Source organism: Gymnoscopelus braueri (genome assembly GCF_963280865.1).
Source record: "Gymnoscopelus braueri genome assembly, chromosome: 15".
In the NCBI taxonomy this organism is placed as follows: Eukaryota; Metazoa; Chordata; class Actinopteri; order Myctophiformes; family Myctophidae; genus Gymnoscopelus; species Gymnoscopelus braueri.
Genome location: NC_137620.1, coordinates 31921235 through 31943792, shown reverse-complemented (window position 1 = coordinate 31943792; position 22558 = coordinate 31921235). Strand labels below are relative to the sequence as shown.

At 41.7% G+C, this 22558-nt stretch overlaps 1 protein-coding gene across 1 annotated transcript in view; it reads left to right on the top strand.

Moving 5' to 3' along the window:
* Positions 1 to 989: 989 nt before the first annotated feature.
* Positions 990 to 22558, top strand: part of LOC308102213 (adhesion G protein-coupled receptor L3) — a gene marked incomplete at its 3' end in the record, with an annotated part of 320985 nt that continues 299416 nt past the window's right edge. Inside the window, exon 1 of the mRNA XM_080451813.1 lies at positions 990 to 1527. The remainder of the gene's footprint in view (positions 1528 to 22558) is intronic.

Here is a 22558-nt window from a genome sequence, read left to right as displayed (position 1 = left end):
TGCTGCTATTATAGGCATAATAGGCATAATGCTGCTATTATATACAAACAGATCCAACTTCCGACAAATCATTTTTATTGAGTAAAGAAGATATTACAAACTGCATCATTTAATCTACTTTCATTAAACCTGGTGAAGACCATTTGTTTTATGGGTAATAGGGTATAGGATATTTTTAGGGTAATAGCGCCCTCTACAGGCTCATCCCGCCACTGCGCGCGCATCATCCTCTCATGTTTACAAACAGGAAACCCATCTATACAGTATCAAATCAAACTGGGGGCCCTTGAAATTATAAAGGGTTGAGGTGAGGGTAACAGGATATTGGGCACTAGGGACATCTGGGCACCTCGATGTGAAATAGGCTATTTTGTCCAAAATGGTAAAAAACGAAATATTTGGAAAATGTTTTTAAGTAAAGTAAAGTATACATGATTAGAACATGCTTAAACATTCGAAAATTAACATCTAATATTTCTACAATTGTTACAAACCTGTATATCCAGTCATTTTGGTTGATAAACAAGAAGTTGAAGTGTAAATTAAGTCTGATAATGATGTACCATGCATGTTCACATCATGTACACTTTACATTACTTAAGACCATTTATTTTATTTTATTTTATTTTTTTACATTTTGGTAAAAAAAATAGCCAATTTTATGATCCCTATTAGTGCCTATCCTGTATCCGAGCTGAGCATCACTAGGCCTATAGACTTTGTGTCGTTGGGTAGCATGTTATCTCGTATCTGCTGCTAGGTGGAGCCCTAGTATACAGCGTGAGCGGCAACAACCCAGATCCACAGCTCCTCTCTCCTCACCTTTCATTCTCCACAGCTCTCTCTCACACACAGCTCCAGTCTCCAGCCAGTGCATTGCATGCGGTCGCTTGGTTTGTCATAGTCGCAGCAGGGAGAGAGAGATCGAACTCTGTCTGTCTTGGACGCAAAAGAAGCAATTTAGCGATTATTCTGGAGCGTTTTCTCTGAAGACACCCGCCAAATTCTTCTGGATACTCTTATTGATTTTTCCGTGTGTGCGTGTGTTTGTGTGTGTGTGTGTGTGTGTGTTTGTCTAAGGCTTCTATGGGACGTGATCGTGATGTAGCCACTGCACAGGAGGACGCCTTATTGTGCCATAAAGGGACGTAAAGCGACAGTATATTTGTGGATACTAATACAAGAAGGAGCCCATCGTTTCTTTTCTCCCTGCAACATCGGATTCTAAAGACACGTTTCTGCTCAAACAGATGCGGGTTTTCTTTTTTTAGGATATAATATTGTGACAGGAGTTACTGGAGGACAACTATTTGGATTTGGTTGTGTTTCTCTCCTCTTTCCTCTTCTCCCGATGAGCCTGAGATTAGGTGCAATACTCCTGCATGTACTGTTGTGCCCCGTAAGGACGACAAAACCCCGGGGAGAAAAGACAGTTGTCCGAGAAACGATCCATGATATACTTTAAATGGGAGGACGTGAAGTAACACAGTATCCTCACATCAACATTCTTCTGATCTAAATAAGAGGGTAAGTGTCAGACTTTTATTTTATTTATTTTTATCTCCAAGCATTTGCTGTGTTTTGTGCGCATCAATTAACGCAGTGTTTCCCAAACAGTGGGTCGGGACCCATGTGTGGGTCGCGGACCAATTTTTATGGGTCGCGACTAAATTACCCCTTTTGTTTGTTTTTTGTTTCCTACATTTTGTCTTTAATTGTTATTTCAAAATATTTTCAAAATATTCCCCCCAAAATGCACAATATTTCATAAGTTAAAAAGAAACTCGAACGTTTTTCAAAAGACCCCCCCCCCCAAAGAAATCCATTAATTAGAGGGAAACCAGTGGGTTTGGGAACCAGTGAATTAACGTGTCTAATATCTGCAGTTTCAGCCAGCTATAGGTTAAAAATGACATCATTTATTCAACCCTGCATTAATGATACTGTTTTTAGTTTTTCATGATCATACTAGTCCACAGTTAATTAAACGCTACTTTAAAGTGGCGTTGACCAATCAGCATCATTGATTGATAAATATGATAATTTCATTTCGACGGATATATACTGACTGCTGTTTCCCTGATGAACTAATGAATGGATCGATTGATCGGAGTCCAGGTTTGGATAATGTTTCAGTCGTCGTAACTGGAATTGTCTGCATGGTATAACGTTTAAGGCAGGGGTCTTCATCGTTTTATCAGGCCAAGGACCCCCTTAGCTGAGAGAGAGATGAAGCAGGGACCCCCACTACATATTGTATAAAATTGTGTTAGTGTTGCAGATTAAACTGATTGTCTAGATTCCATAGACTTGTTTGACAACTAAACCCCATCATTGTTTGTGTATTGTTTGTTTTGTTTAAAAAAAAACATCTTTGCTGAAAATAGCAGATCTACAAGCTCACACTGCGAGGCGTTGTGAGCTTGTAGCCCCCCTGTAGTAACTCTGAGGACCCCCTAGGGGTCCCGGACCCCCCTGTTGAAGACCCCGCTGGTTTAAGGTGCTCTCCTCCATTCTTCTCCATTCATGCTGTAGGATTGGCTGCTTGAAATGATGCTCAGCAATTATAACATTGTTCTGCTGAGAAGTTGCATGGATTGACAATTATGCATATTTCAAATCATTTCTAGATTGGATGATTTAGAAGGATTTATATTTGGGGGGGGTGTTGTTGTTGTTGGTGCATTGTCCTATGCAGTCAAAATCCAATAGGCTTACATTTGGATTAGACTAATAACTTTAAATATCATTTGTATCACTTCACATTGATATGGGCTTAATTGCACATTGTATATCTGTTAGACTGATTACATAAAAACCTGGGTCCAGAAAATAAATATGAACATTATTGGTCGTGCCAGCATGCCATAATAATAGATTGCTATGAGCAAATGTCGGAATCTATGCACATTGAGAGCTTGCATCAGTTAGTTAGTGACACACAAAAGCACAACCAGGTGAATGCAGACATCCACGATGTAATTTAATATATTGCAAAATATCCTGCAAACGAATGAATCATAACTATTACACAAAATAACGCACCGAGACAAATAGGCCTACTAAGACAGAGATTGAGTGTGGGTGCATGCATGGTTGCATATTCATGCAGAGAGGGGGAGAGGGTACAGCATAGAGGGGCCACTGTACTGTAGGCCTGATATGTGCTTTGATGTGAAGACAGGACTCTTTCAGCATCAAAATCAAAAGTGTGAAAGGTTGCGAAGCCAATCACTTGAAACTGATGCTCCGAGGTTTCCCCATCACTGCACAGTGCTGGCATTCATCTCCTCCTCATCATTCTGGAATGGGGGTTTTGATGTTTGGTCGTGTTGCCATTTAGAGTTTTGGGTCCAGTGGAATTTAGAGGTAAATTACAGGAGGATGGCGGTGTACATTGGGCTGCTGTGAATTCTCTAGGACGTGCGGCTTCCGCTATCATGCCAATACTCTCTCTTACACTCTCTCTTACACACACACACACACACACACACACACACACACACACACACACACACACACACACACACACACACACACACACACACACACACACACACACACACACACACACACACACACACACACACACACACACACACTACAAATGGACAAAATCAAATATCACAATAATTCTGACCAAATACCTCAACATTAATACTCTGAGAATATTGCGGAGATGACTATTGGTGCTTTCACAACATAATTTCACAACGGTATTTTTGATAAATAATCATGACCTTAAAGGTAGGGTAAGTGATATTTTTTGGTTAAAACAAAAAGTATTTTGTTAAAAGGTTAAAACACTATATTCTGATAGTAATCATTGCTATAGAGTGTTTGTTCAGTAACAGATGTCTCCCTGTCTCTCCAGCTCTTTAATAAACAGAAAATACATTTTTCGGTAGGTGTCAAAATCTCAGCGAATCAGGAGAAAGTACCCATTTTTAAGCTGAATTTGTATAGTGTTCCAGTTCCAATTTTGCATGCTAATTTCTTAGTGTCATCACTTCCAATTTCACTTGTTTAATCTGTATCCTGATTGAGTTCTCTATCCTGATTGGATAAAATTGGAAATGAAACTGAAACTGAAACGAAAATGCATTTTCTGTTTAATAAAGAGGTGGAGAGACAAGGAGACTCCTAATACTGAACAAACACTCTATAGCAATGAGTACTATCAGAATATAGAGCTATTTAACAATTATTTTAACCAACGCAAATCACTTACCCTACCTTTAAGTGGGTAAAGGCAACTTATAGAACAGCTAGCTAAGTTAAGAAAATGACATAACGTTTCTGTAATACAGTCTTTCAAACCAGGAAAAGACACTTACAGTAGACACAATTTTACAATATCCAAAATCCCAGACAATATCAAGGCATGATATCTTGTGTCAACTCACAATATCGATATATCGATTGGCCTATATTGCCAAGCCCTCACATTACTCACGTTTCATGATGATATCTTGGTATTTACATTTATTATGTTGAAGAAAGTCGTAGGCACCTGTCTGTGTGAAACTTTCCAACACCGCAATGCCACACACACACACACACACACACACACACACACACACACACACACACACACACACACACACACACACACACACACACACACACACACACACACACACACACACACACACACACACACACACACACACACACACAATAACCACCGAGAGCCTTGACAGACTCTAATGGGCATTTGCTGCATTCTTTCTAACTGCTTATGTCAAGCGTTACTTTGTTTTCAATGTATCGTGTCTATTTTCATTACATCCAGGGCTCTTCCTTGTGGAAAATCACTTCTTAACCGAGGAAGGAACATCTGGTCTCGCAGCGACAGTTTTAGGCAGTATCAAAGAAATTACATCTCACTTTGCCCTGTAGCTGTCATCTTGTAGTGTATTCTGGGAATATAGTGATGAAGAAGAAAAAAAACAAAGAAAGAAACTAGAAAAGTGCACTCCTCAGAGTGCAGATCTCCGCCAGGACTGCTCGCCTACCCAGGGCTGTTTCAGTTAGGACACGAGGAAGCTACAGGGGTAAATAGAGTTTGTACGACAGACGGTGCAGCTGTTTGCATTTGTGGCGACCCCTATGGGCATAAGTGAAAGCGGTTTTGGAGGTGCTATAGGCCCCTCAACATGCTATTCTGATTTGGGTCTGAATGGATGTTGTGTTCATGATACATGGTGTTTCTTGTAAGAAATGGGCCACGGCCACACATTTTTAGGCAATCAGATAACCTGATGAAGGTCTGATTTAGACCAAAACATTGTTTTATTCTCATTAAAGTATTATCTTGCATTTGAAGACGGTGTGCAGGAGTTCATTCTGTGTTTGGGCCCCGCTGGGTCTTCTCCTATGCACTTGTCGCTTTGTAGGTGTGCAAAAGATGTCGAAAATTTGTTTTTATAAGGCAATTACAGGCAAACGGTATGAAGTGTTAAAACCCTGTCTGATGATCATTGTCACATGACACACAAGACCATTTGTGTCATATTTGGTGGGAAAAATCATGTTGACATTTGTGGCGCCCCTATAGGTGGAAGTGAAATTACTTTGGTGTGTGACTCAAATTTGGGGCAAATCGGATTCTCCGGATTTGTGTAATTGTTTGCAAAAAAGGGCCCCTCAGGCAAAAAGGCCAATCATCATAGCTGATTGGAATAGAATCTGAAAAATCTGACCATCTGACTCCAGAGATAATGTGTATCGATTTGTGTGAGTTTTGGACAAGGAGTATTAGTCACACACACACACACACACACACACACACACACACACACACACACACACACACACACACACACACACACACACACACACACACACACAGGGGCGGGGGGGGGGGAATCAAACATGCAATGTAATCTAGCTTTCAGAATTAACAGCAAGCTTACCACTGTTAATTAGTCACACCACATCTTTAGGCCTGCAGAGGTTGGAATAGGATTACTCTCAAAATACTATTGACAGGACAGGAGACAATCCACTGTTTTGACACAGTGAGGTCCAAGAGGTCCCTCCGAGTAAGTAAGTGTATCATCTGGTGCTGTGTGCCTTGTGTGCCCTTTTAGCCAGAGGCAACATATCAAAGAGAGAACATAATTAACAAAAACGTTCTTAACTCTTATTACTTCATGTCTGCATGGCCCACAACACAGTTTAGCTAACAGGCTGAGAGGAAGGAGTCAGCAGGGTTGTGGTGAACATCTTGAGTTTCCCCTCATACAAAAGCAGAGAGACATAAAAACGTAACCAAATGAACCCCTGTTCTGTGGGCGAACATACGGCAAAATTGCAAATCTATAAGCTCACAATGTGTTGAGACACATACATTGTGTGCGTGTAGATCATGAAGAAATTTGGTGTAGAGGGAAAAAAGGACGGGGCCAAGTATAGACCCATGGGGGACACCTGTCAATGAAGTACAGTATATGGGTTTAAGAGTTTAAATGGTCCTCGTTGCTGGTCTTTCTTCGCTCTCACTTTTATTTTCAATTTCTAAAATTTGCATGTGCATTCATCAGTGTGACATTTTCACAGCAATGTCTCCTCTGTTCATACTGTATATACAAGCAGCCTAAGTGGCTTTCAGAAGCTGAATGTTGCTTTTTTTCCCTTTTCAGCACATTGTTGTCTTTTGTATCAATGCTAATGAAGATGCTTTTTCAAAAAATGGTTGTCATCCTTAAACAGGTCATCCTTAAGCTGGGTTCACTTGAAGTCTCTGAGATGGATTTCTTCCGTTGCCATAGTATGTAGTGTTGTTGCCTTAGTGAGTTCGTACTATTTCCACAGGATGATTTAAGACCTGCACCATGTATTGGCCCATATTTATCCCTATGGTGCTGGCTTTTAATCATGGGGGCTAATTTCAGCGCCCTCATTTTACACCATGTTTCTTTGTTTGGGTATTTGTATTCTACCTGGGAACCACAACCACCCCCTGCCTTTGTCTGGCGTTATACCCTTCTCTCCTCCCCACTCATGCATTGTACTGGAGTTATGCAGCAAGTGTATTTGCGTTTCCTCTCCAAAGCCAATTCCATTTATTTGATTTGATTTTGCCTTTCGGACATGATCGTACGCCAGGTGGAATCCAATTTGCCAGCGCTGTATGAATGGAGACACGGGCTCTTCAATTTACTTCATTGGGTTAGCTTTTACAGTATATGGCTTCAAGGCTTCTTTTGTAGTACAGTGAAGGCTTTTACCAGTGCATCGATTTTGAATAGCCCATCATAAACTAAGTGTTTCAAAACTCTGAGATTATTGTATTGCTTACCGTTATGTAAAAAAAAAATAACAAGAGCAGGTGCACTATCTTCCCTTTTTCGTGCTCGTGCATTTAGTCTGGGAGACTTCGGCTCAGAGCCTGGACAGCAGGGGCGCGGCCACTGCGTTCTGATTCAAATCAATAGCCAATGAAGAAAAGGGGGCGGGATCCACATGCAGTGGGTGTTGCATGTAAATAGGAGCGACGGGAAGCAATTTCTCCTTGAGAAATTGCGGCCGCCATTGTTGTGTACTGCTGTTTGCCTCTCGTCGGACTGTTTAGACGAGTTGCACAGCTCTCAGACCGGTAAGAGGCGTGTCCGCTCAGAATCTGAGCGTAAGTTACATCCCACCCACAAATACAGGGGTTTTGGCCCAGAAGTTCCTCGCCCCTCCCGTTTGTATGCGAGAGCTGGCGAAAACTTCTGGGAACTCAGATTATCGTGCATGCACTAGTGAGAGCTTTTGGCTGATTTACACAACCTCTAACCCTAACCTTAACTATTACCAATATAGGCCTAACCTTAACTGTAACCTTCACATGACTCAGATTCTGACCCTAAATCTTACATCCTACTCCTTCTTACTCCATCCTTAAGTCCTACTGTAATCCTAAAATGAGCTCTTCAAAATGAAGTGCCAGCAAAATGTCCTAATTATCTGTAATTTTCCTCATCTAACCTTGTGAGGACATGGCTCTCTCAAATGATAACATTACAGTTAGTACACACACACACACACACACACACACACACACACACACACACACACACACACACACACACACACACACACACACACACACACATTTCTGTCTTTTGTTCACATTCTTGTGTCCGTGGAATCTTTCTTTTTCTAGTTCACATTGTGGAAGAAAGCAAAATTAATGGATGTTTGCCACAGATACACTAAAGATTGCAGAAATGATTTAGTGGCTTTCATACAGAAACCTAGGTCAAATAGATTTTGGAAACACTTTTTATTATTTAATCAGCCTGCTTCAGTGTCAGTTGGAATGGTATGTTCTAAAGAAGAAAATGCGATGAATGAATGTATATTATATATAAAGAGACATATTTTGAAGCCAATTTTGTATACTTATTTTGATTGACAGCTTCACCTGTTGTTATCTGTATCGTTCCGCTGAGGTAAACCTCACACATCTGCTTTCCAAGTAGGGATGCAAAAGGTATTAACACGTATTGATTTAATCAATTATAGAAACAAATTGATTATTTAATAAAATAATTGAATCTATCACAATTTTAGCGTGTCATTGTAGATGACACGTATTTTCACTATTTTTGCACGACACCATTGTGCGACGAAGTATAAACATAAGGCTCTAGTGGTTAATGGATTTGTTGACATACGAAAATAAATTAAATAAATAAAAAACCCATAATGCTCAATTATTAAGTTAATCGATAAAGTATATATATAATAATCAATAATTGCAGCCCTATTTCCATCCAAGCAGGCAAAAAGCAAACCAACAGGAACTAGCTAAGCTTTTGCAACAACCCAGATCTGCAGAGGAAGAATGGGATCACAAAGTGAATGAACCTTGTCGTTACCTCTTTATCTACATGGCTGCTTTGCCTCCAGCGATAAAGAACGCTACTGAGGTGGTAAGGAAATTGCTCAGATTGCATGTACAAATTGTTTTCCGAAATGAGATTCATATTACCTTCTCCATCTACCTTTACCAGCCAAATGTCTTTGTTGATTTGTTGTGGCTTTTGCCGTGAATACCCTCTGCCCCCCCCCACCCCCCACCCATATGCATTAGCGTTAATGAGAGAAATTATTTATTGAACCCAGAAAAACCAATTATAGCAAGAGAGGTGAAGACAGCAGCCTGTGTTAATCAAGAAGAAGAACAATCAGTTCACTACATTCTACGCATCAGTCACGAATAACTTAACGTTAAGTTGGCAGCGAAAGAGGCTAACAGTTTTGCCTCAGCTGACACTAAGGGCTACTGTTGAATAACTGCAATTACAGTTATTGTGCTTGTTAACTGTGAATTCAACTATATTTCAACAATTTCCCTTCAATTCAGATATCCAAGATCACAAAACAAATGATCAGGGATAGGTTGTGGCTGTATGAAGGACAGTGAGAACATTCTCATCTTCATGTAATTGGTCCTTAATAATGCATTACTCATTATAATGATGGCACAATTTCCGCCTACTGCGCTGTGTCTTTGGTGGACAATGGACGGCTCAGAAGCCTGCCTACCAATCACATGATCAGCGAGGATTCCAGGCTAATAGAAGCTACATGCTTTATCTTCTTGGAAAGTCAGCATACAGTAGAAGCCATTGTTCTTGCTTTAATAAAAACTGAAGGTTTGAAATGACCAAACCTGCCTACCGAATACTGACGATGTCACTGGTAGGCAGGTTTCTGAACTGCTCACAACCCTCCTCTGAGACACAGGCCAAGTAGACACAAATGGTACTGTACCATGTTATAATGAGCCTTAGTGAAGTCCAATATATGAAGATGGGTTGAAAATGGGTGAAGTGGTCCTTTGAGTCTTTGGTGAATAGAATTATGATACATCTTACTGAACACTCTACATTTTAGATATTGAAAAAAAGAATTTCAGATTATTTTCTCCCTCCTAAAATGAGTTACAGCATTTTTCCTTTTTTTTTCTTTCAAAATACTGCAATGCCCAAGATGAACTAGAGTTCTCAACCCATTGCACAAAACACGTTTGCCTGTGCCAAGGGGTATCAAGCTGGGCACACATTATGCCCTTTGCGTGGGCTTGCACACACACACACACACACACACACACACACACACACACACACACACACACACACACACACACACACACACACACACACACACACACACAGGCCGAATCTCCCCCGCTGTTCTAGTAAGGGCCTGGGTTCCGTAAGGTCCCAAGGACAGGAGTGATCATGCTGTTAGGAGGGAGATAGCTCACCCTGCCGAAAGCACTTTGTCTGGCAGGAATGTCACTGATGGAGAGGAAAAGAAAAAGAGAAAAACCTCAAAAATAAGTAAAAAAGGTCTTCAAGGTCTTCTCCTCTGAACACATTTACTGTACCTGTCCTGACCTCTGTCTGAAAAAGATCTTAGACACAAAGCTTTTGGGCACAGGCTTTCACAAATTCTATAATGTAAAAATCACATAAAACGGAGATAGGGTGTGGATGAAAAAATGGAATGGCTAAAATGAAAGCGGTGGGAGGTTGGTGTTTGGTTTAAAGGTCAGTGTGTTTATCACTCAGTGCCATACGGCTCTGAGAAGCAGAAACCTCCAGAGTGTCATAAATTGAGAGAGAGAGAGAGAGGGAGGGGGCTAAAAGGAGTACAAAAGAGGCAGTAGTCGTGATGCACAAGCACCATTAATGTTGATGGGTGCTTTCACTGTATGACACGGAGTGTATTTTCGCCATATCGAAAAGCTGAAAATGAGGTCACCGGCCAGATAGGGCCGGTGTTAGTGGTGGCTTCTTTTGTGGTGTGAGTTAAGTGCTCTGGCATCACTGTATTTGCTGCATACCAGTCCAGACGTGTGCACAAAGGACTAGAGCACAAAGGCCGGCTAAAGGAAGCTTTTTAAAGGTTTATGAGGGAAAAAGAATGAATGTCCCCTGACTCCCCTGCTATTTGGCCCTTTTTGAGTCATGAAGTGGTTTCTTCTGATGTTGCGGCACTGTGAAGACAGACACCCATGTTGAATGATATGCCATGTGAAGCAGTGACTTAGGGCTGGTGATTAACTGAGAATATATAGAAACCGAGATGAATAACCAATAACAGACTTAATATTTCGAGAAGCAAGGTTTAAAGAAAATGTGTAGATTTCAACCAATCAACGCGTAAGAATTCCAAAATATTTTTGGGGCGTGTGAGGTTTGGATATTTGCACACCAAATCCTGCGCTGTGATTGGCCACAAATGTACCCCCCTAACCCTGCACCGTGATTGGCCAATCACAGTCTATTCAGGACTGTGATTGGCTAGGGAAACATGACACATGTGCATAGCCCTATATAAGAGACCATAACTTAAAAAAAACCATAAATAGTTTTTTTTAAAGTTATGGTTTCTTCCATCACTTCTTCCATCACTTCTTCCATCACTTCTTCCATCACTGTGATGACCACTGTGACCACACCGCCCACTTCACACTGGGTGTGATTTTTTAAATGTAATCGACTAATTTGATTTGTCTGATTAATCACTTAACCCTGTATTTTACTTCGATGCACAATGGTGGTGTATAAAAATAGTGAAACTAGCTGATCTAAAAGTTCATAACGCCTTGCATCACGACGCGTTGGGAGCTTGTAGATCAGCTATTTTCACTATACATTTATTTTTTCATTAATCGTAATCAAAGCAAAAGTTTGAAATAATCGTGATATTGATTTGAAGTAACGGGTTTGGGTTTGGGTTTCACGGGTTTGAGTGGGACAGGAACCAATGTTGGTCCCACCATCTTCTTTAGTTGACGAAGCCCTCCATTGTTTCCACTGATCACACATCGCTGTACCTCTGCATTGTTGTGGATTATCAAATTAATTCCAGATAGCTACCTTGCTACCAAATCCAATTGTGGCTGGGAAAAGCCCGGGATCTGAGATGGGTGGGAGTTGGTGAACCACTTTTGACTCACTTGTTGATTTTTCGGGAACTGCATGCACACAGAGTGAGTGTTTTCGCTGTTTTGAAAAGAAGTGACAGTTGAGAGGGCGAGGTCATGGAAATATCTCAGTGGCTTGTCATTAGCTTGTCATCCTGACTGACAGGGGGGGGCATGAACTGTGTAGACAACCATGCAAGCAGGATGCAACCATTGGTGGACACAATTGGGTATGTGGGGTATATTGACTAGGGGATTTTCAGTGAGACGGCCAATACTGGCATTTGCAATTAAGACTGGGAAAACAAAACACACCTAAATAGTTTTGGCTTGGTCTCGACTTCCGGTGCCATGTCGCATTAACTGGAGTAATTTATGCATTCAATTTGAATAAAAGCCTGCAAGGGCCCCACGTTCCAGCGCGAGGTTGTTGAGCTCAAGTGTGCACACGACCGTGACCAATGACACTTTTCCCTCCAAACTTTTATGTGTGGACGACATCCGCTTAGGCACTTTTGATTATCTGCAAGCTAAACCCACAATTTACCACTTTGTTAACTTGTCCCTGGGCAGTGGGGGGGGGGTCAAAACACTTAGCAGAGCAGTGTAACAAATTTACGTCCTGCACTGAGATACAAATACTGCGACACACAATGTGGAATGCAATCCAATAGCTTCTGCTGCAACAGATGTATTCTTTTATACAAATGGAGTAAAAGATGAGTGAGAATCGATGTGTCCTCCTGATCTAGAAGAATTGCATAAGCAATGCATCCATTACTTTATAACGAAAATTGATAATGGCTCCCTTGTATAGAGCACCGAAGTCCTGACGTGACTCGTTCATCCCCAGGTTTGCGGAAGTAATTTCTCTATGGAGAATAACATTGGGTCATCTTAGAATCGTCTCATATAAGAATTGTGGTCCAAAAATAAACACCGCGTGTCGGCGTTATTGTCAGGGAGGGGGTTCTGTATCGTTTATGATAGTCAGTCACTTATATTTGATACAGTCTGTTTCTGGCGAAAATGTAACTAATTCGGCGGAAGTAACATTAGCGTTTTCTCACCGTCAGTTGATGCTTCATATCCATAAGAGTCAACACGCCGGGGTCATTTGTTTATTTTTGGAACACAGTTCTTATTTGACGCGATATTAAATACGTCTATGGGATTCAGAACGGGGGTGGAAAACTGCGAACCAGGTAGACAAACAAAGGATGTGTAAATGACGTCAGACTTCGGCGGTCTATTTGGTTGGCTCCGAGTCTGATGCTATGATTTTTACTGATGATGTTTACTGTAACTTCTGTAAGTCTTATTTATTGTTTTATACATGGAATGGAATTGCATTGTATGGAGTTGCACTGATTCATAAAACGTCTGGCCTTGATGTAACAAAAAACATTCAGTACAGTTCAGTGCAGTATAATAGGCCCGCTCATGTGATATACAAGATACACTAGAATATATAGGGTATTGTATTGTATATTAATATTGAGCTTCTCTGTGTATGAAACATGCTATACAGATTTTAAAATGTTCAAGTCAAGCCAAAGCTTGGTTTGAGTCGACGAATAAAAAAATATATAGCCTAAAAATAGGCTACATTTTTTAAATTATTCCTTCAAATGATAGCTACAGTGCAGATACCTACCTCCAGCATTAAAAAAAGCCACCCTTATGACCCTGTTGGTGCTGTTAAAATGAATCCAAAACCTATCAAACTGACATAGTCTGACAGAGCCACAGTACATCAACCTCTTTACTAGCTCTGTAAAGTGCGGTACATTTGTCTACGTGCATTTTACAATGTGACACTAGCTTTTCTGCCACGAGATTGATATTGAGGGCTTAGCGGAGTTTTGAGTTTTTTCCCCCTGAAACCCAGTTCTGTATATGTGGCTCAAACAAAGATGCAGTGCTTCTCTGCCACCGAAGCCCTAAAAGAAGTTAATTTATGGCCTGTTTGGGAGGCAGGTTTGGGCTTGAATACGTAATGAGCCGCTGCACCTGCAGCTGCATACAAATGAATGGAAATGACGGTTCGTATTTACGCCTCCCCCAAACCATCGGGACCTCCTGATCTGATCACTAATTGACCATCAAAGAGCCGAGAAGACTTTTACCACAGTCTAATGTAGCTGCAAATGTCAGAGGGCAGTTCCGCTCTATGGCATCTTAACATTCCATATCTAGTGTCAATCGTCCGATAGTTAGCGGCGTGCCCCGTCAATTTCACTGCACCGATGTTTTCATAGCAGAGATGTCACTGATGGGGAATAATCAAATGGTTAGGTCAATGTCGGTCTCAGTGTCAGTGTAATGCCTAGTATATTCAGCTTATTTATACTTTTTATGCTAGTATGACATTTTTAATTAATTACCTTGCAGTCAAGATGAAGGACTGATTATGGATCAATATCCTTTTATGACGGTGCTTTTTAAATGTTGACTGTAACACTTGCTCCTTGGTTTCACTGTATATTTTAGTTACTACTATCTTTATATAAAATGCATAATGTTGTATCTATTGTGTGTTTTGACAGCTTATTTATTTTCTTTATTTTTTTGCTTCTTTTGCGAGTAGTACAGTACGTTCACTTAAATTCCACATCCTTACATTTTTAGAGAAAGTCTATTCGTTTTAGGGAGCCTGAAATGGGACGCCAAGCATGAACGCCTGGGAAAGATGTTGTTGATTAATAATATTATTCTGAACTTCTCCAAATTACACCCGTATCACAATGCCGTCCCTCTTCGCCATACTTGATTGGCAAAATATAATGAGCAGCATTTGCATGCAGGTGGATCATTCCGCGAGTAAAGATTTATTGATGTATCACTTGAGGTCGTTTACTCCTTTTTTTTCCCCCCTTCTTTTTAATTAAGAGAATGCATATTTGTCATGCATTCAAAGGCGGCTTATCCATTCAGCCGATCAGAATGTGATGTCAGTGGCAACTTCAAAATGTATTGCAGTATTTCAGCCCCCCCTACCCCCACCCCCACCCTTGCGCTTGTGACTTGGACCAAATTGATTTTGCTAATCAATAGCATAGAATTGGATTTAGGGGTACAGACAGAGTGTGTGTGTGTGTGGGGGGGGGGGGGGGGGGGCCTTGGCTGACTGTCTGCCTCGGCCAACAGTCACTTGAAGAGAGCAGTCCCTTGTTCTCATCAATGTGATGAGCCTGCCTGGGGATGATGTGTCTTCAGTCTCCAGTGCGTCCAGTCAGAGTGTCCTTGCCTAATAATCCTGCTTCTACACCAGTGGTTCTCAAATCCCCTGATTGATATGTTTTGGGACGCTGACACCCATTTGAACAGATTTTGTGGCAGGAACCGCCATAGGAGATGAAATGTTCAACATTATTCAAAATGTTTCCAGTTTATTTTTATTGTTTTAACCCATTTAGACTTGGAGCCGATTCTAAAAACACTTTCTAAATCCTGACCCTCCTGAAGTTTTCTGAAAAACTTCAAATATTTATAAAAAAATCACACCCTGTGTGAAGTGGGCGGTGTCGTCATATGTATCACTAGCCAATCACAGCATGTGTCTTGCTAGCTAGTCACAATACTGAATGGAGTCAACCAATCATGTACAAAAGATAAATACATTTATTGAAACACTCTTTATGATGGACGAAACCATAACTTAAAAAAAACAAAGATATGTTTTTATGGTTATGGTTTCTTATATAGGGCTATGCACATGTGTCATGTGACACTGGCCAATCACAGTCCTGAATAGATTGTGATTGGCCAATCACGGTGCAGGGTTAGGCGGGGTACATTTTTGGCCAATCACAGCGCAGGATAATTGTACAAATTTCCAAACCTCACTTATAGGTTTCACCGCCCAAAAATTACCAAAAATGTATGTTGCTATATACTGTACATAGCAACAGGAACCCCAAAAGGGGTTCCCGTCCTGAAAGGTATAGTTACAAATAGGGGTTCCCGCCCCAAAATGGGATGAATAGCAGATCTTTTTGGGCTATTTTAGAATAGCTGACTTTAACCGTATTTTAAAGTATGAAATAGGGTTAAAGTGGTTAAACAGATTGTTATGATATATTATTAGATTAACACATTTAGCTGGGGGCCCCCCCAAAAGGACTCTTTGTTCCCAGACCCCACTGTGAGAACCACTGCTCTAGAAAAGCAGGTTGGTGTGATAATGACAGTGGCCCCCGTCAGTCCAACAGACTTGTGACACTGTTGGGCAAAAATAAACTCGTCTTCCAGCCCTGTCTCACCCCTTTAGTTGCGGTCAGAGCAGACTCCATTGATGTACCGCCCCCAGAGGAGCAAAATGGCTTTAAACATCACGGCACGTTTTTTGTCTGTACCTCGTGTCGTTTGAGAAGGGTAGCTGTTGACTGTGATGCACGTGCCCAGCTCATAGCGATACACACGTTATCTTTAAAAAGGCAGCATATATGATTGGCTAGTTTGCGTTAATGCATAATGCTTCATAATGCATCATTCTTCTATTATTAGTATGTAGGTAATCAATTACAGGTGGCAAAAAGGCTTGAGGAGGGATTTTTAGCAAATTCATCGGCAAGAGGATACCGTGTGTGTGTGTGTGTGGGCTGGGAGGGGCTCTTGCGGTGCCATTTTCATGCATTCTGAATTGAAACAATGCCATGCTTTACTAATATTCTCCTCCTGCTCCAACCAACAGCCTTGTACTTAGGCGTAGCGGCTTTGTAATGAGGCTACCCGCCACTGACCCCAAAGTCTGTCGCTGTCCTCGGGTACCTCTGTCAGCAATGCCAGGTAAAGAAGTGTGTGTGTTGGGGGGGGGGGGGGGGGGTTGTGAGCGTTTGTGTGTGGAGGGGGTGGGGGGCAATTTGCAGACAAACTCCCCCCCCTCTCCGCAACTCCCCCCCCCCCCCCCCCCCGACACCGGTCCTCGCCTATGATGCTGAGATGCAGCCGCTGCATTGGTGCCAGTGGTGGGATTTCTAAGAGGGGGAGCCGCAAGACTGTAATCAGTCATTATGTCAGAAGCCGGCCCCCGGGAGCCCCCGCTCCAGCTCATTCAGCCAAATAATAAGCAGCAGATAACGGCACCGGCGTGCAGGCAGGCGCAGGGCCCCGCAGGGCTAGGAGCTGGAAAGTGGTGGGGGGTGTGGGGGGGGGGGGTGCATACAGCGCAGCTCTCAACTCGTCTGTGTTCACACACACACACAAGATATCACCTTGGTTCAAGGGCTGCGCGGGGCGAGCTCTCGCTCGCACGCCGCACCTCGGCTCGTTTTCGCCGCCCTCCCTGCGGTGGTTACGGAGGAAAACGCTCTCGCTGACAACCTGGGGGAGGTTAACATGGAACACGTGTGAAGTACACACGCTGTGGAGTACAGCGTAAGGGAATACAGAAATAAATATATATTGCATTACCCAACTACACTTCAGGTAATGCGATGTGTGGTGCACGGCAACCTCATTCTATGCAGTACGGTTATGTGTGGGGGATCATATACTGTACTCTTGTTAGGGCATCATGTTTTTTTACCATGAGATGGAATATCAGAAAATACCTTTTCTGGTACAGCATCATTTGAAATTTCTTTCTTCTGCCATTACACTTCCTGCTGAGTGACTCGATGCAACAGCGTTTTATCATTCTCGGAAGTTATTATGCGAAGGCCGACTGTGAAGGCAATGGACTGCATGAATGGATGGAAGACCCCCTACCCCCTCGCAAGCCCCCCCATTTACCCCCCCCCCCCATTCCCCTCCACCCTCGTGGATTTTTGTCATTCCATAACAAGGGTCACAGTCTTCCATTGTCCCTCTTATAGCATTCCTGGGCCTGATGGTATTGACTGGTTCTGCTGCGTGACTGGTGCCATATTACATCCATATATCATCGTGGAGACAAGAGTGACAGATAGAAGAGCTGGGTTGTCAGTTCCCCCCCGCTCCTTCCTCCCCCTCCTCTCCCATCTCTAGGCAGGATGACAGCCATTCTCTTCAGCAAGTCTCTATCTTCTGACAGAGACTGCATTGATGGTGCCAGACCACCCTCCCTCACGCCCTGCTAATACGCTTGACATGCTCGCGGTATTTAAGATTCACCGTAGACATTTTTATGGCCAACGGTGCGATATACTGTACTCTGGCGTTCAAGTAATGCGCTTTTTATGATGCTTCAAGAACCCGAGAAAAGGCCATCATCATGGATGTGCCATATTTTTTCGCCGATCATCAAATGCTACTTCATAATCAGTAGGGTGCTGTATGTGTGCAGAGGGTGGCCGCTAGGTTGAAGTCACAAAGAAATGTGTTAAATGTTTTATAATCTCCCCATTAAGTCCGTTCACATCCTCATACATAATCCATTGTGGCTAAAAGGGAGACTGACAGACTAAACAGACTATCTTAACTTAAACCTTACTGTAGTTGACTGGAGTCCCCAGGGGTCAATACAAGGCCCTCTCTTTTTTCCCCCTTCTACACTGAACATCTTGGCTGAAAATAGCCGATCTGCAAGTGCATCGTGAGCTTGTAGATTTTTGTCGAACGTTTTCCCCAGGATAGGGACGCTGTGGTTAACACGCTAGCATCCTACAGTAGTTGTAGTCAGGAATTGTGAAACTACCTGCTTCTACCTAGACGATGAGCTCACTGGGGTCAGCTGGGGTTAACTCATTATGGAATTCCTGCCTATAATGATTAATAAGGTGGTTGTAATCATTGCCTGGGTTGTCATTATCAGAGGAACAGCTCTTAGTAATACAGTTGTACTGCTTATCTTCCTTTACAACAGTGCATACTGTACGTAGGCTTTACTCCCCTATAACAGTTCATAATTGAATGAGTTGAAAGGACAATCACAGTTAATTCTTATCCATTCAGCCTCTTGCAGAGAGGTTTTAAAAAGCAACCACGGTCGTGGTGAAAGATTCAACCATTTTTGGCATTTTTTCTGCCAGCCAGCCCGAGACCAAAGGTCCATTTGACAAGGCTCTGTTGTCGCTGCTGAGTGCTGTGAAAGGTTAGGACTCCTGTAATTGTGTTGATGTTTTTGGTCGGTGGTATAAGCCTCTCTCTCCCTAAGCCAGCTTTGTGTCAAACACAGCTGGGGAGCCTTTTATAATTGCAGCTGGGCACAAATAATTGGGCCGGCGGCTTGAATGCAGCTCCTACTACACACAGGTGATTTCTATCTCTCCACTGTGTGGAGTATGTTTCTCATTACAACAGTGTGAAACGTTTATTTATCTATGCGTATTGTAGTGCTTTGGCTAAGGCAGTTCTTCCCCAAGTGTTATGTTTTGGGTAAATAGTCGGATCATTTTCTAAACTACAGTAACAGATTATAATAAAATAATGACACTATAGTTTATTCAGTTTTATTTTTTGTTGTCTCTATTCAATTGCCCAAACTATATTATCTTAAACTACTGGTGTGCCTTCATGCTTCACGGAGGAACTTACTGGTTCTGGGTCACTGGTTCTGGGTCACCAGAACCAGTAGGGTTACTGGTTCTGGTGACCCATATGGCCTTTCCTCCAGCTCCACCCAAAAGTTCCAGTTGCGCACAAGATATCTGAAAAGCGAATGGATAGATTGCCATGGAGGATGAGGCCTAAACATTTATGTGACCCAAATAACCATTACTGTAGTCTCTGGCCAAAATGTCAACGTTGCACAAAAGATACTGTGACTATGTATCTCATAATCTAAATGGCAGACTGCAGGATGACTGCCCATACTGTTCCTTGTTGTCAGTATCATGACACTGAAATGCCATTTGCGCCCCCCCCCCCCCCTTTATGAATGGTAAATGGTGCATTTATATAGCTCCTTTATCCAAAGCGCTTTGCAATGTACAGTGCATTACATTCACACACCGATGGCGGAGAAAACCATGCAAGGCCACCATTCTGCTCTTCAGGAGCATTTAGGGGTTCAGTGTCTTGCTCAAGGACACAGGGGGAGCCTGGGATTGAACTGGGAACCTTCAGATTCCCAAGAGGTCGCTCTACCTCCTGAGCACTGCCACCCACAAAATCTCTCCCCTTGGACTCTTATTAGGACAAATTATTGTTCCATGACATGAATCTATTGTACTAATACCCATACATTGTTCCCGGGTTGGGGGGTTTATTTTGTACCATTTCCCATTAATATCTTAATAGGCCTATTAATATCTTAATAGGCCTATTAATATCTTAATAGGCGCCGGAAATAGCCGTCACGCTGTGAGCTTGTAGGTCTGTTATCTTTGGTACGTGTGCGACTGAGCATAAGATAGGCTTAACATTTCACCATCAACACTTTTCACTCTTGTTTTTTGAAAGATGAATGATCTTCCATACCACACCTTTTGTCTGAAAATTGCAATTAAATAGCACGTCCACAGAATCTGATAAACTCCTTCTAAAGGTTTTCCTGTTGCTTTATTTACACCTACATTGAGAGGAACACATTAGAGCTAATGGTGTTTTGAAACTGTACAGTCGTACTCTATCTATTTTCGCAGACACTAAATTAATTCACGTTAACTGTGGCAAACAATCTATTTAGAAAACCTATTTGGCAACATTTCTATTACCTTTCCCTTAAATTGCGTAAATCTGAAGAAAACATATTGGGCAACATTTCTATAACCTTTCCCTTAAATTGGGTAAATCTTATTGTAATGTATTCCAGTGCACGCAGTTGCAATATATCTCTGTATTGTATTATTACTAACAGTTTTAACATTTTTCAATATTAAATTGTTGTAGGGGAGACCAGGAGTAACAACTTGTGGATTTGATGTCATTACTCAAAGATCTCCTGAACTATTAAGTAGCCGTGTTCTCCTACATGCAACATTGACACTAGAAGTCAATCTTGACCCATGTTATGATAACATATACCTTTATGAGTGTAGGTATAGTTAAAACAATGCAATATCATTGAATTTAATTAGAATAATATATTAATCATACAATTATACAAACAAAAGAAAACCATTTCTAATGAGCAACAGAAACATCATCACTCAAAAAAAAAATTCCCTTCCTCAACATTAAGCTAAAACAATTTGATCTCCATTCAACAATAAATTCCAGTTTAATTAAAATTGATTAATTAATAGACCTTTTTAACAGCAGTGACATGAAACACTAGGGTAAACAATACCAATGATACTAATTAAGGTTGTGTTGCGTTCAGATCAAACAGAGTCAGGGTGCTGCTATTGTGCATGTGCGAGATCAGAGTTAGCAGAATAAGCGTGTACCTTAGTCAACAAGCAAAGGTAAAAGGTCACATAAGAAAACAGTGTTGTGCCTCAAAGAAACTAGGATACCAGGTAGGCTAAACATCAAAACTATGAAAACAAAGAAGGAAAACAATTTTGTTTATGTTGTGTTTTGGTCTTTATATGTTTCTTAGAACGGCTTGATGTTGCACTGCAAGTGGCTGAGGGTGAACGGTATTTCATATTCTTTATGTATGTAGGTACATGCGGAAATTGACAAATAAAGGGATTATTGATTCTTGAGAAGAGGTTAGTCTTCTTAAGACTGCAGTGGAGTGAGTCTGCAGTTCTGACTGCAAGGGGGAGTTTATTCCACAGTTTGGGAGCCAGGAGGGAGAAGAGTCTTGGGTTGCAGCAGTCACTCTTTAATGCCTCAAAAATTAGTCTTGGCAGAAAAACCTTATATGAGACAGCAGTTTGTCCTTTGCCAAGCAGTGAAGGCCCATAACTGACCATGTGCAAAATGTGTTTCACATGGTTTCCTTTGTGATTAGTGCAGTTTGAGATGTTAAATTGCCCCATTACAAATCCCCCCAATAGTTATTCTGTTATTCATTCAATATGATTGAATTACTATTTTGACTGCCATTGCTGATTTAACAATAGTTACTTAATGGGTGAAAAGTAGCTAGCTTGTGTCTTACTCCTACCTACACTAGTAGAATATGTGAGTGAATTTAATTGTAATTCTAATGCCCACATAGCCTCCCTCATAGTTGCTCTCTTGACCCTTTTTAGTGTGTAATTAAAAACAGAAATACAAATCTGGTAGAAACTAAACTCCAAACTATAATCAAATAAGAACTTCTAAAATAACATCACGACTTCGGGCAACGTGGTTGCGCAGCGTCATGTAGGATTCGCCATCTGCAGCAAACTGCACAAGTTGGTTCAACATAATTTCCACACTGATGTGCTCAATAGCATGGTCTTCCACGTAATCAGCATGAATGTGAGATACTTGATGCCGTGGTGGTCTCAGGAGAAGTCCTTTGGCCTAAGCACTGAGCTGATGACATTGAACAGCCCCCCTCCAGCTGAGCGTGGGTAATTTGGATTGGAAAGTCAGTTGAAGCCAGTTTTAATTGTACTGGCAGATGAAATTGAGCAGGAGCAGAGTGCTTTTTTGTGAATCGATTTTGTGAAGCCGCAGCAGCATCTGTGATGGCATCGGAGGGAGAGATGGAAGACAATTGTAACCTTCTCCGTTGCTGTGCTGCATGCAAACAGAGTGCTTCCATCCTATCCTCCTTCATTTTTTTTTCAAAAAGCAAGAACATCGACTGAAAATTTGTATCGCCTGGATCCAATTTTCAAATGCTCTCGAATCGTTTAGGAATGCAGGAGC